This window comes from Hippoglossus stenolepis, chromosome 3, assembly GCF_022539355.2.
Source record: "Hippoglossus stenolepis isolate QCI-W04-F060 chromosome 3, HSTE1.2, whole genome shotgun sequence".
NCBI classification, from domain to species: Eukaryota; Metazoa; Chordata; class Actinopteri; order Pleuronectiformes; family Pleuronectidae; genus Hippoglossus; species Hippoglossus stenolepis.
The window spans coordinates 21871747-21884780 of record NC_061485.1 but is presented as its reverse complement, the minus strand read 5'-3'; the positions used below and the strand labels follow the sequence as shown (position 1 = coordinate 21884780).

The window sequence follows — 13034 nt, the reverse complement described above, 5'->3', positions numbered from 1 at the left end:
TGCGAGTCAAAAGTTCACCGGCAAGGTATTTGAGATAATGCGAAGGAAAATGCGCAGGATTAGAAATCCTGGATAAAGCTTTTATGAAGAGAGTTTTTTTCCCTACAATGTCCAATCAGCTTATTACATGAACACTCACAGCTGACTGTGACCTACGACCAAAATAATAATTTTTCCTGGATTCCAACTGCATTCTGCATTGCTACTGGAAATAACACACAAGCTGTGTTTGATTCTGCCAACAGTGTTTAGACACTTAACTTCAGACTTAATGAAGGCAGTTTGAAGTCTCGTGTCCCCAGAGTCAGCTCGTCTCACCATCATTACCATCATCATTCCTCTAGGTAATCTAGGCTGAATTTGAACTGGGGCTCAGCAGTGAGTGGAGGCCTCAGGCTCGCGTGCACACACAGTTAGTTTGGATACCCAGATACACTTTGTGTTTATCTGAGTGCAGTAAGTGAGTGAATGTATTTGTGTGTGTCTGTACAGAGCACTGATGTCAAACAGGAATTTCTCTCTTTTCTTTTATTTACTGGTGCAACTCAAGTGTCTCAAGGCTAGATTCTGCCCTTTGTTTCCTCTTCTCATTTCACTGAAGTGCACAATCATTTAGTTTTCACACAGCTACACCTGCTCTGCTGCCTTTCTTTCTCTGTTTCCTTCTTTCTTTCTGAATTGGGACTTATTACTTCCATTTTTTAGTTAGTCTGTTAGTGAGCATGATTAAAACAACCACCACATCCACTACAAATATTCATCCCACAACCGATTGTAATGAATGATAAATTAGTAAAATATTAATACTATTATTAATATTAATAATAATAACACTAGTGACATTTGCCACCAAACATTATTTCAAATCGAGCTTAAACGTTAAAGTTTGCTTCATCTTTTTTTGGAAGTTTGAACAAATTCCATCAATAGACAACAATCAACCCTGCATTAGTTGCTTCTTGACTTGCCTTCAATGTCTGTGGCATTTACAGATTAAACATAGATAGTGGCTGAAACTGGGCATCTCAGTTCACATTAATCAGGCAGACCATAATACACATCAGGTGCTCTCGTGAGTATATATGGCAGCACTACGTGCGACTCGAAATTAAATTACACTGTTCATGGGGTTAAAGAACATGTGACCCAGTGTAACAGTGTGACTGATGAAGGTTTACAGGAATAGCTTCTGGAATATAATGGCGCTCTGTATGACTCACAGGAGTAAGTTAAGTTTTCATTGTCTTTTTAGAATCGGTTTTGTTTGTTTTTTGGTATCAAAAACATACTGAAATCACAGCTTTGTTTTTGGTGTAATCCAGGATCCATCCAGCACAATTCATTAGTTATTCAAACCTTCACAGTGAAAGCTGCAATAATATCCATGCAAATGTAATGTCTCCGCATTAAAACACTGTGTGTGTGAGAGAAATCTAAAATACCATCCACATTTGTGTCGTGAAAGCCTGAACTTCGTGAAAGTCGTGAAAGCCTGAACTTTAGAGAGGCTGACAGAGCTGCATAACATGTGTAGAATACATCCTTGAAGAATGTCTATAATACAATAATATAAGAACATCTTGGTAAAGTGCATCTGTGAGTCAGAGCACTCTCTCGCTGAGGTTGTGCCGGTGAGGCTCAAAAGCCTTTTTTCTCTGATGGTGAATCAACCCTGTCAGACCACAGGGAAGAAAAATACCGTGTGGGGAGAATGTCGGATTCTTCTGGTGAGAGGAATGGATGTGAAGAATAAATGTGAATTGAGAGATGCTCTAAGAGAATGTATAGAGGAGTGACTGCACAAGTGTCTCTCTGCTGTGAGTGGGAATACAAAGAAAGAAATTCTGTTATTCCTTAGTCAAGGTTGTGTTATGTCATATTGTAACTGCTGGAAAGAATCTTTTCAAACTACTCGTCTTTTGCCACAAGAGATATTGCAATTCATAATGCAACTTCCAAGGCAACATGGTGTGTGGAGGAGAAAATGAGCACAAAACATTTATTTCCACTATGATTACAGGGTCTGTTATTTATCCTGAGACTGGACGTCAGGACTGATACACACTGTCATTTACCACTGCATCCCTGGCTTCATTCAAGCTTAATTATAGTTTTTCCCTTTTAAAAAAAAAAGGATTTAATCTCGTTTTCAATTGGCTGTGAGCAAACAGGGTGGAGCTGCCACCCGGAACCCCCAGCTCCATTCATTAATAAAGGAAGTTAATAGGACGGGTCTGTAGCCAGGACAGACTCTGTGCGTCTGGATCAAGTCGCAAGGGATTTCTGTTTTTAACGAAAGCGCACGCTCGTCTCCAGTTTCCTCTGCGTCTCCATTTGTGTCGATACTAGTGTCTTTGCTGTCCTGGGATCAGCCTGTCATGTTCGGTCGAAGCTCCAAGAGGAGAAACTTCACCACATCATCGGTAAGTATGGGAGACACAAGATTGTTTTTAAGGTTTCCATAGCGCGTGTATCGACGTGCCGTTACGCACGCGTCTTATTGTTTTAAGTTGTGAAGTTTTTCCTGTTTCTGCTCCTGTTGCCAAGGGCATCATGTTACATGTGTTCTGAAAAAGCCCTGGCACACAAGCCTCATTAACAACATCAATACTTATTCAACTTGTTGGCTTCACAAGCTACATGAAGAAGATGTCTAACTTGCGTAAAAGTGGCACACATACTGTGTGTAGTGTTTTATAGGAACACAGTAGGTGAATAACTCACAGAAGAGTGAGTCTCTGACATGTAGAGTTTCCAGGTTGGTTGAGTTGATATTTAAAAGGACAAAGGTAGGGCTGGACAATATAGGAATAATTTAGAAATAATATATCATGCAGCTTGAAAACATAATTAATTAATTGCCACATGAAGAAAAAAGTTATCGGATTAAAAACAGATTTATGCACATATATTTCAAATCAAGCACACTTCTGGCACTGGGTCTTATACAGCTGAGAACAGAAATCTTTTATCTGGTCCTCCAAGTTGGTCGATTGAAAAACATCCCTGTGAAAAACAGGTTGTGTGAATTAAGAGAGGTTGAGAATGAAAATCACATAGACTTATGCATTGTACTGATTTTGAGAAGTAAAGATGAGCTTTACAACAATAAATGTCTGTTCAAAATCTAGAAATGTTCTGCTGCACTGATGATGACAGAATTAAATAGTTTAATGGTAATAAGTTGACTACATTTGTTTCTAAATCTTGGAAAAACGTCAGAATGGTTTATTTGTCACGTATTGTTATTGGTGCTGCTACTCACATATTGTGCATGACACAATGATCAAAATCAACCACCATTAGAATATCAATAATTATCCCAATGTATTTTTATCAATTGCAAATTAACAAAAGTTCCTTATATATTGATGTAAAGCTTATGCATTGTGCAAACACAGGAAGTCTAACACTTTATCAAGTGTTTGTAATGTTTTTAGCTGTTTATCAAGTATTTGTCATTCTCTACTCATAGATAGATAGATAGATAGATAGATAGATGAATAGATTTATTGATCCCAAATTGGGGAATTTCCCATAGTTTAAAAGAGTTTTAAACCACAACCTTCAATCAAAATCAGTCTTCAAACTTAAAAGAAATAATAATGTGACATTTATTGCGATAACTATCAATATCGACTAATGTGAACATGTTTATCTTGATATAATTGTTCATATTGTCCAGCTCTATAGACATAATAAGTGCTGTATAAACAAATAGAAGTTGTCAATCCCATCTATGTTTGTGTTTGTCCCAAGCTGAGCCCTGCAGATGAGCCCCAGAGAGGACAGCCCTGTATCACCTGTGGAGAACAGTGTCCTGGCTTTTCCCTGCACGCATGGAGGTAATGCCATCGATTCATCCTTGAACCAAATTCACTGTGATGCCCACACTGTCATTACCCCCTGGTGTGTAGATACTTCCAGACAGGAGGGAGGTCAATATCATGCCATCGTTGTGGTGTGATGCTTATTTACATTTTTACACATCGCTGAATTAATCCACACTAAGAGTTGGAGCCAGTGATTATTTGCTTTGCTGTGAAAAACGACACATAACCAACCGATTAAGTCACTAAAAATCAGTTTATATACAGTGCAATATAAAAGAAACAGTGTTTCTTCTCCAAGTAGCGCAGCGTTCAGGAGGAAACCCTTGGTATGTTGTATAGAATCAGTCATGCATACTCCTGTGAAGGAGCCATTGTTCTGGCCCTGTGTGCTCTGAGATAATAGTTTTTCCTGTAAGACCTTTAATGCAGCGGGGAGGATTCACGCCTGAGGCTCCCGCACTCGCTCGGTCACAACTGGCCGGACGTAAACCGGGTTATGCTGCGAAACAAAACTGTGTATTGTGAGAGGACGTGTTCCTGCGATGAAGTGCAGGTGGTTCGGGTTAGTGCGTGGATGAGTGTGTCTAATGTGTGTGACTCTGTTTAAAGGAATGCAACGCACAGAGTGTCACAAGTGTGGGTTTATTAGCATCAGCTGATCCTTACATCCCACAACCACTCAATAACAAACTCACTATTAGCAGCACCGACTTAATGGAGGAGTTATGAGCTGTATCACTGGATTTATACCTTTAAGTGGCTGCTGGAGATGAAGTTTGTGGAGACAAACAAAATTCTAAGCCACATCATGTACTGATTACAAATCCCCCATTGCAATCGTGCAACACAATAAGCTGCTTGACTTGCTCCATAGAGGATTAGCTGGGGAGGAAAAAACTAAATTACAACCTACTAAAGTAAACCGTGTAAAGAAACTATAACTATTTGATTCAGTTAAATTCTTCTTACACCTGCGCAGTCTGTAAGGGTTTGAATTCATCCTGCAGTACTACACGGCAATTATTCCTAAAAAATCACTTTAGTATTTTGGCAAAAGAAAAGTCTACCAAGTTGGAGGCAGCGTATTCAAAGCTGACACGGCTGCAAATGGATTTGTCGAGTGTTTTCTCTTCTAATATTGAACCCCAACAGAAGGGGCTGGGCCTGTACCGTAAAGACCGTCTCCTTTTGCTGTAAAGTAAACTGGTGCAGGGGCAACCACGGGCTCAGGAATGCAGCCTTTATTGCCTCCGTCTTTGCAGTCTCACAATAAAAAGTCAACTTTATCCCGTCCGCCAAACTGGAATAGAACGTTGTCAGTGGACACGGAGTAAAAGGAGCCTGACTTTGTGTGTGGAGGCAAAAAAAGGCTGTTTTATTGCTCTGACCGGTCTTTGTTACTGAGGAGAAAACTTTGGCTGTTTCACAAAGAATGTCCTGCTTCTTTCTCAGGCAAAACTCAAAGTGTTTTCATGCTTATTTTACAGGGTATGTTAGATGTGCTGGTGTTTGGGAATGCGGTGGACTTGAAGTGACCCTGAGGTTAGCGATAGTGAGATGAGGGGGATGTGCTGCCCCCTACATGCTGTCTCCTGTGGTGACAAACCAGATGCTGTTTGTCTGCTTCTCATTCAACCAAAGAAAACAACAGTTTCAAATAGATTTGGTTTGTTGATTTAGACACAGAGACATTATGGTGCATGTGAACTGCTGTACTTGTAAACTCACCTTTCCAGACATGAAGTCCGATGATATGTCAGAAAAATTGGGCATTTGGCCGCATTCACAAAACTGGACAATGGCTGGAACATTCAGGCGGGGGTGGCGTCTGGGTAGATCATGCAGGAGACAGAATGTGACATATAAATTCCACTGTGGAAATCACATGTTTTTGTTTACAGCACATTAACATTCGCGACGGCCCTTATCGCCAAAAGCTCTTCAATCTCGTTGTCTCTCCAGGTGGACATCTTTGTCGGTGTCTCTTTTGTATTATTATTATTATATATATATTTTTTCTTTTTCAGTTTTGTGTCTGTTGCGTCCATCAACATTTCATTCAGTTCATTTGGACATTTTCCGGGGATTTTACGAGGGGGACGGCATGAAAGGTTCTGAAAAATGTCCAGATCAACTTACCCAGAAATTTGCATTCTCACATACAGCCCTGTCAACCTCTGTGCATGTCTGAAAGCAGCTTTACCCTCTGCCATACATGATTTATTATTCATCTCTAAGAAGTAGAGATATGAAACTGGCTATCCCCAAATCAACAACAGTATTTTTAGACATGCGAGCAGTGTGGCTCTATTGGGGTAAAGTTATGTCCATGTATTGATCCATCACTTTGTTCCTGAGCAACTGTTAGCATCCTAACATGCTAAACAAAGATTGTGACCATGGTAATCATTGTAACTGCTTAACAACAGCATGTTAGCATTGTCACTGTGCACATGTGACTTTGTCAGGTTTAGCATTTAGCTCCCTTGTCTTGACCTTTTTCACTTGAGACCTTTTTTAAAAGCAATGAGTGTAAACTGTTGTCACCTCACATTATGGGAGGAGTGTGGACGTGAATTAACTCAGAAAATTCACAGAAGATAGCATGGTTTTGTGTGGCAGAAATATAATTAGTTTTCACTTGGTGCTTTAATATCTTTTGGGACTCCTTGGATTCCTGTTGTGTCATTTAATAGTTGATGGACATGTGCTGTTTAACTGAGGTCCCAGGAATGGAGCTCTTATAGAATGAATATGTTACAGCTACACAGTCTTTGAACTATTAACACATTTTTGTCTTAGAATTCACTACATTATTGATGATCCACTCAATATTCAGTAGATGAAAATAGATACTGTACACATACTGACTCTGCTTATCCCCCCTCCGTCCTCCATATTGCCTCTGTGTAAGATGCTTCCACTAAGCAAAGCCCCTGGGGGGGGGGGGGTTCAGACTGGTCTTTTATACTAAGTTGACTGAGGGTGTTGAAGCATTTCCCATTCAGATAAAAGAGTGGAGCCTGTATAGTGTCGGGTATTTGGAATCACCCAGGCCTACCAAAACATTACCCTGGAGAATTTTCCTACTGAAATTGTTTGACTCAAATGTGAGTGAAAAACCCAGCAGTCAGTGTCCACAAACTTTCATCTCCAAAAAAATGTGCTATAAGAAAGTGCTTACATAAAGGGGTAACCAGTGGCGAATTTAGGATTTATCTAAATCAGGGGCCATTAAGGGGCCACAATTTACACAGAGTGGCCAATTATATGTTCAACTTCCATGCAGAAGTCATGATTCATCACATTCAAGTTATTCCTTGTTAACTGTTAGCTCTATAGCTTTGAGCAAAGTCGTACACCAGGGAATATATTTTGAACTGTAATTTGTGTACTTCCAAAAAGCTTAGGAAAAAAATCTTTACAAATTGTACAATATATAATGTTAGTATTGTCGGTCAGTGAAAAAAAGACTACTGACAGGAGAGGGGCACTTCCGCGGCCAGTCAGATTTCAGCTGGGGCTGTGGGTTTCTAAATCTAAGATTTTACATAGGGTGTCTGGCCAGATCCTGTGTGATAGAAATTTACCATAAAGAAGCTGCTTGCATGCATCTGGGTGTTTGACCATTAGCCACTATGCTGTGGAAACGTGCGTGGCATAACTGGTTGAAAGCCTGATCGGACACCCAGGATACCATCCTCCTCTCAGCTCATCTTTAGAAACGGTGTGGACACTGTTGGATAGATAGATATTGTTAAAATAAAGACACAGACATAAGGTACAATGCACAATACATCACATACAAATATATTATTGCACTTATTGTCAGTTGGAAAACTGTTAAAATTGCACATACAAACTAATACAAAAAAAGACGAAGAGTTTGTGTTACCTGGCTGATTGTGTGTCAGTACCTGTGTAACCCAGTAAGCTGAGTTGACTGCTGTGGGCAGGTTAGTTTCTTCTTGCACAACATGCTTCATCTGAATTATTAATGCTTTGCCTTTGGCTTGATTGCTTTTCCTTGTGCTAATGAGCCTCATTACCAGGCTTATTAACATGTTCCCTGAGTGTGAATTTGCTATCTGATCCCGATCATATGACTCTCCTCTGCATGATGCATGTGTGCTTTAGAGGTGCGTTTAAAAGGTTACACTTGACCTGTTGCACAGGGTTAGCTCATTCCGCACATGAAGCGGACTACAAAGGAGGATTTATGCCATGAGATCTTGCCATTTGCTCTTTCTTCATTTCCTCCCGGTCGAGAGCACAACATAAACTTCATTTACAGCAGCAGGTTTAGTTCAGGTTTTGCCAGAGCTGGACAAAGCCGGTCCTTGTGTGCAACAGGGCCTCGGCTGAAACTTTAGCTGGCTAAAAGCAGTAGTGAGGGGGAAGAAGAAGAAGAGGAGGAAAAAAAAAAGGAGGATGACTGCAGCAGAACAAGAGGGATCAGGGTTGAGTTTTAACCCGGCCCTGAAAGGCTCGCTGAAGTCTGTCCCCTCGGTAACCCTGTGTGATCTGCATAACACAGGCCGGCCGGGCCATTCACTATGTTAACATGACGGCCCGGCAAATAAAACTGTCAGGGCGACCAGGCATATGAATGGGTCCTGGCTATTTTGGCAGAGAAGAAGAAGACTTGAGGTGAAGAGGAGGAGAAAGAAAGAAGAAGCCATTGGTGGTCAGTGCACACAAAAGAGAGTTTAGCAGATTTATCACAGAAGCTGTGTCTGGGTATTGGCATGGAGATGGTAAGCCTCCTCACTTCACAGTATCCGGGGATGGAAACATTCTCCGTCCTGCTGTCCTCTCTCCCTCCCTGGGCTGGTTTTGGTGCGGAAAGCAGCTGCGGTAGCGCTCAACATGGGTTCAGGAAGCAAATGACTTGTTAAGCTGGGTTTTCTATTGTGCAAATGGCGTTTTTTGTCTTTGTCATATAGGGCGCGATTTATTCTGAAGTGGTTCATATTTTGACAGGGCTGCAGGGTCATGTGATATATGAGTGATGTTCACAGATAATGGAAACCTGGGGAACTGTGAAGCCCTGAAATAAATCATAGTTTGACCTTTGGGGATCTCTGACAGTGTTCGGCTGAACTTGTCCCTTCCCATCGCTCTCATTTCATTCCCTGCTGCTGTTTCATTCCCTCTCTTCTTCTTCTTCTTCTTCTTCTTCTTCTTCCCATTCCACTCAAATCACGCCACGCCGCCCACAGAGAAACACACGAATCGCAGCGTTTGATTTGACTGTAGTGATTCAGATACGGTGAGGATTATGCATGGCGGTCACGGCAACAAAGATGGTCTTACCATTAAGCCGGGGCCGAGATCCTGAGGGGCCTGTTGGTCAGCTGCGGAATTCCAATGAAATCCCAGCATCAGAATTCAACGGGGCAGATGATGTGACATAGAAACGCTCGTAGAGGTCACAGAAAGAGAAGCAGACCACGACTGAATTCCTGTAGTATTCCTCATTTCCTCTGTCTTCACGTGAGAGTTTTAATAATGAGCACAGGTAGAAAAACATACTGCCTCCGATTTTGTAACTTTGAACACGCGCAGTCTTTCAGTGCAGAAGAATCCACTGTGATTCCCAAATTCTTATTAGATATTCTGAATGGTCGCTCAAGCGTTGATAACAACCCAACTTATTGCTTCTTCAGGCAGAATATTTGATGCCTCCTCTGATTGATTTGGTGCGACGGAGCTGCTGGGTGTTTTATTGGCTGCCTGTGTATTTGTAAACCCTGTCAGGAGAGCGGAAATGATCCCTCTCCTCTGGTCTAGATACAGCTTGTAATTATGATTGTGTGATACCTCAGGACCAGATGCTCTACAGCCAGAAACAAAAAGAGCTTGTTTGTGTATCCTGATATATTTGCATGTACTTCGACGAGTGTATGTTGTGCATCTCTCAAAAGAGTGAGTGTCATTGTCATGTCCAAAAGAAAGAAGGATGAGCTCTGAGAGACGGCAGCAGGTCGTGTCATCTCATCCACCAGGTGGGTTCTGGGTGCAACAGGAGATGCTGCGAGGTGTTGGGTTGCCTCAGTGCTCGGTGCATGTAATTGCCTCTGTTAGTCGCCGTAGCTGCTGTATCATTAGTACTGCATGATGAGTTTCAAAGCGTATGCACTCCACACAGCAGCGTAATGCAGGTTTATTGACCAAGTTTATTATTCAGATAACCCTCAGGTGAAACTAAACAGAAGAAAGTATAATGCAATATAATGCTGATGCTCACTCACTGAAAGAAAATTCCATTTTCTTTTAATTTGTGTAAGAAAGTCTCCTGTGTTTTCACTGAGAAACAGCAGTGCATGACAAAAGAAGAAACGGGGGGGGGGACAAATTAATGAGAAAGGCTTTAATGGGAATTTATCTGAATTAAAATACTTTGGGTACAGGGAGCAGTAGGAAAGCAAACTGATAAACCGACAGAATACAAATATGATGTTCTGAATATATTGATTCCCATTATGTCCCTAGCAGCATTTAGGACAACTTGTCTGTCTTTTACTTTCCACTGAAAATAGTTGTGGCTCCACATCAGTTTTGAACTTTGTCCTCAATTTCTCACATTGAACATATAAAGGCCACACTGTAAAATAAGTTATTTCACATATATATATTGTATTATTTACTGTTTAGTTTCTAAATTAAGTATAAATACCATTTAAAAAAAAATACAATGAAACGTACTTTGTTGAAGAAAATAAAAGTTTTAATCTGTAAATTGATATATTGGGAAATTATAGATTTATTTCACAAGATCGAGATCAGTCTTGAATTTTGAATTACATTGAACTCTATATGTAAAAAAATACTAAAATTATATCCTATTGCTGAATGTATGTATTTGCATTTGTTTTAAATATCTGTAGAATAAGTTGTTTTTTTTACTGTAGTTTGACAGAAAAGTGTTTTTTCTTTTACAGTGTACCCTGGAAAACTGCTTTGCCATCTCAGATCCTATAGATGCTAAATAATCCCCCTACCAGCATCCTGATGGACAAATAAAAAACAATTTAAAAAAAATCAAATTATTTACTGATTTGTCAAATTAAGTAAAGCTGTTTCAAAGGAGTTGAAACCAGCAGGAGGCAACATGTCTAACTTTATCCCCAGGTCCAGGAACAGCTGCAGGAGCCTGGGACTTTAATTTTAATTTCAGGGTGATGCTATCAGCTAAACAGTCCCAATAGGGCACAGTGTACGATAGAAGAAAAGAAGAAATTAAGTAGGTTAAGTGAATACAATGAAATTGTAAATTGGCCTTCTTTAGTCCAATCCCTTTCTTTCAGGTCTGTGATGACAACAAGGCTAGTAAAAAAATACAAGATGTCATCCAAGAAGTGATGCACAAAGAGCATGACTGTACTGAAACTATTATATTGGAAAACCTAACGTATACTTCATATAGATTCATTGTATTGGACAGCTGTATAAGTGTGTGTAGTGTTTTCAGGCAGCTTGTGTATAATAGAGCCGGTATATAGTGTCAGTCTGATCCACCTAAGTCTCTTCTTATCAAGGTCATCTCTAACAGGTGCTCATGTGTTTGGATTAAGAGCGATAGGCATCAGAAAATTCCTTTTAGTCTCTCATAGAAAATGGTATGTGTGTTTCAATATGTTGTCTCTCATATCAGGTTATCCCCTTTTTTTAAAGACATTTCACTCCTCTGCATTGTAATTGTCACTTGTTTATGTAAATACAGGGCACCATTGTAAACGCTCTGCTCTCAATCGGTTTGTACCCTGTCTAAATAAAGCTTATCTATCTATCTATGGAGAAAAACACTGAGTGTGATTTGATCTCAATGATTAAGTCCATTATGTCTCACTTATATAAAATCATTCAAACTTATATTTAAAAAGGGCTTTTATTGCAGGTCGATGCCATAATTGAGTGATGCTGGAAAGTGCATTTTATCTAGTGAAGGAGAAATCCAGAAGTAAATCCCAGTGTTGAAAGTGCATTGTGTGTGAAATTGTGGTATAATAGTAAATAGTTTATAAAGCCTTGTCAGAGAGGGAAATCAATATAGTTGACAAAATTGCATCAAAGCACCAAACAACATAACTAAAATTAAGTGTGACAATGCTCTCCATCTGAATTTAAATGCGTACTGTTTTGCAGAACTGTGGTGCGGTTGGCTGTTGCTGTAAATTACAACCAACATGCTCGTGGCTTTGGATCCACTTGTAGCACAGATTTCACCCGTCTCACATTAGCAAACCTCTGTAATTCTCCCTGACTTGTGCGCTAGCGATGCTAATTCAGCCCGATTTTTGCCCTGGTGCTGATCCATGCTTTAATGAAGGCTTAGTGGGCTAAGATGCCTTTGAACTGTCACTGGAAATAAAGAGAGGCAGGCTCACCGCTGTCGTACGCGCCGAGTTTGCATTTATCGCACTCGGGGCTCGCAAGTCCACCCCGCCCACCCAATTTAGAGAGTTAATTCATGTCATCGTGACGGTTTCTCTGTGGTTAGGTTTCTCCAGGCACTTTGGCTGCTGGATGTGCAGCTTCTGCCCTGAGCTACAGTAACTGATAACATTGCCATGTGAAGTTACTAATGAATTTTTCACCTTGCAATCTGTGGTAACGCACACTATCAATTTACCACCTCTATTTCTATCTCTGTGACCAGTGGGACTAAGAAAGGTGTGAAGCACAACCACTGGTCCAATGTAATTTTCATTTTACGTTAGAACACACACACCTGCTCACCCTCATTCACATTCAGAGACCTTTCATTCACGTCCTGCTGTGTAAGCTCCACGGTCTCCCACAAGGTGCACGAGCTCTCAGCAGCTCAACAGCTGTGTGCCAAATCCCAGGTTGCTTGAAAACACTTAGTGGATTAGGTTTGTCTTGGAATCATGAAAGCCTCTCTCACATCAAACTCTGATTTCCTCTGGGGCTGTATAAACAAGTGGATTTGGCCTATAGCTCTGGAGATAGCAATGTTGGTGGAGAGTTGGAGGAGATAGATGTGGGATAGCGACCAACAGACACCAGGTTAAGGCACCAAGGTCAGTATCACAGACACCAAGGTCTTGAATTTTCTTCAAACAGCTCAAAACATGAGGCTCCTGTTCACCTGGCTGAGTGGCACCCCATGTGAGGTTTAAGTCCTCTGCAGAGGTTGCAGGTTCAGTTGTGACCTTACCCTTTGCTGCATGTCTT

The 13034-nt window shown here is 40.7% G+C and overlaps 1 long non-coding RNA gene across 1 annotated transcript; it reads left to right on the top strand.

The window, feature by feature from the left end:
* Nucleotides 1–2184: 2184 nt before the first annotated feature.
* On the top strand, nt 2185–11553 carry LOC118104580. Its single transcript, XR_004695049.2, has 3 exons — nt 2185–2423; nt 3760–3845; nt 10778–11553. It is a non-coding gene; the product is annotated as an uncharacterized LOC118104580 (long non-coding RNA).
* The last annotated feature ends 1481 nt before the right edge of the window (nt 11554–13034 follow it).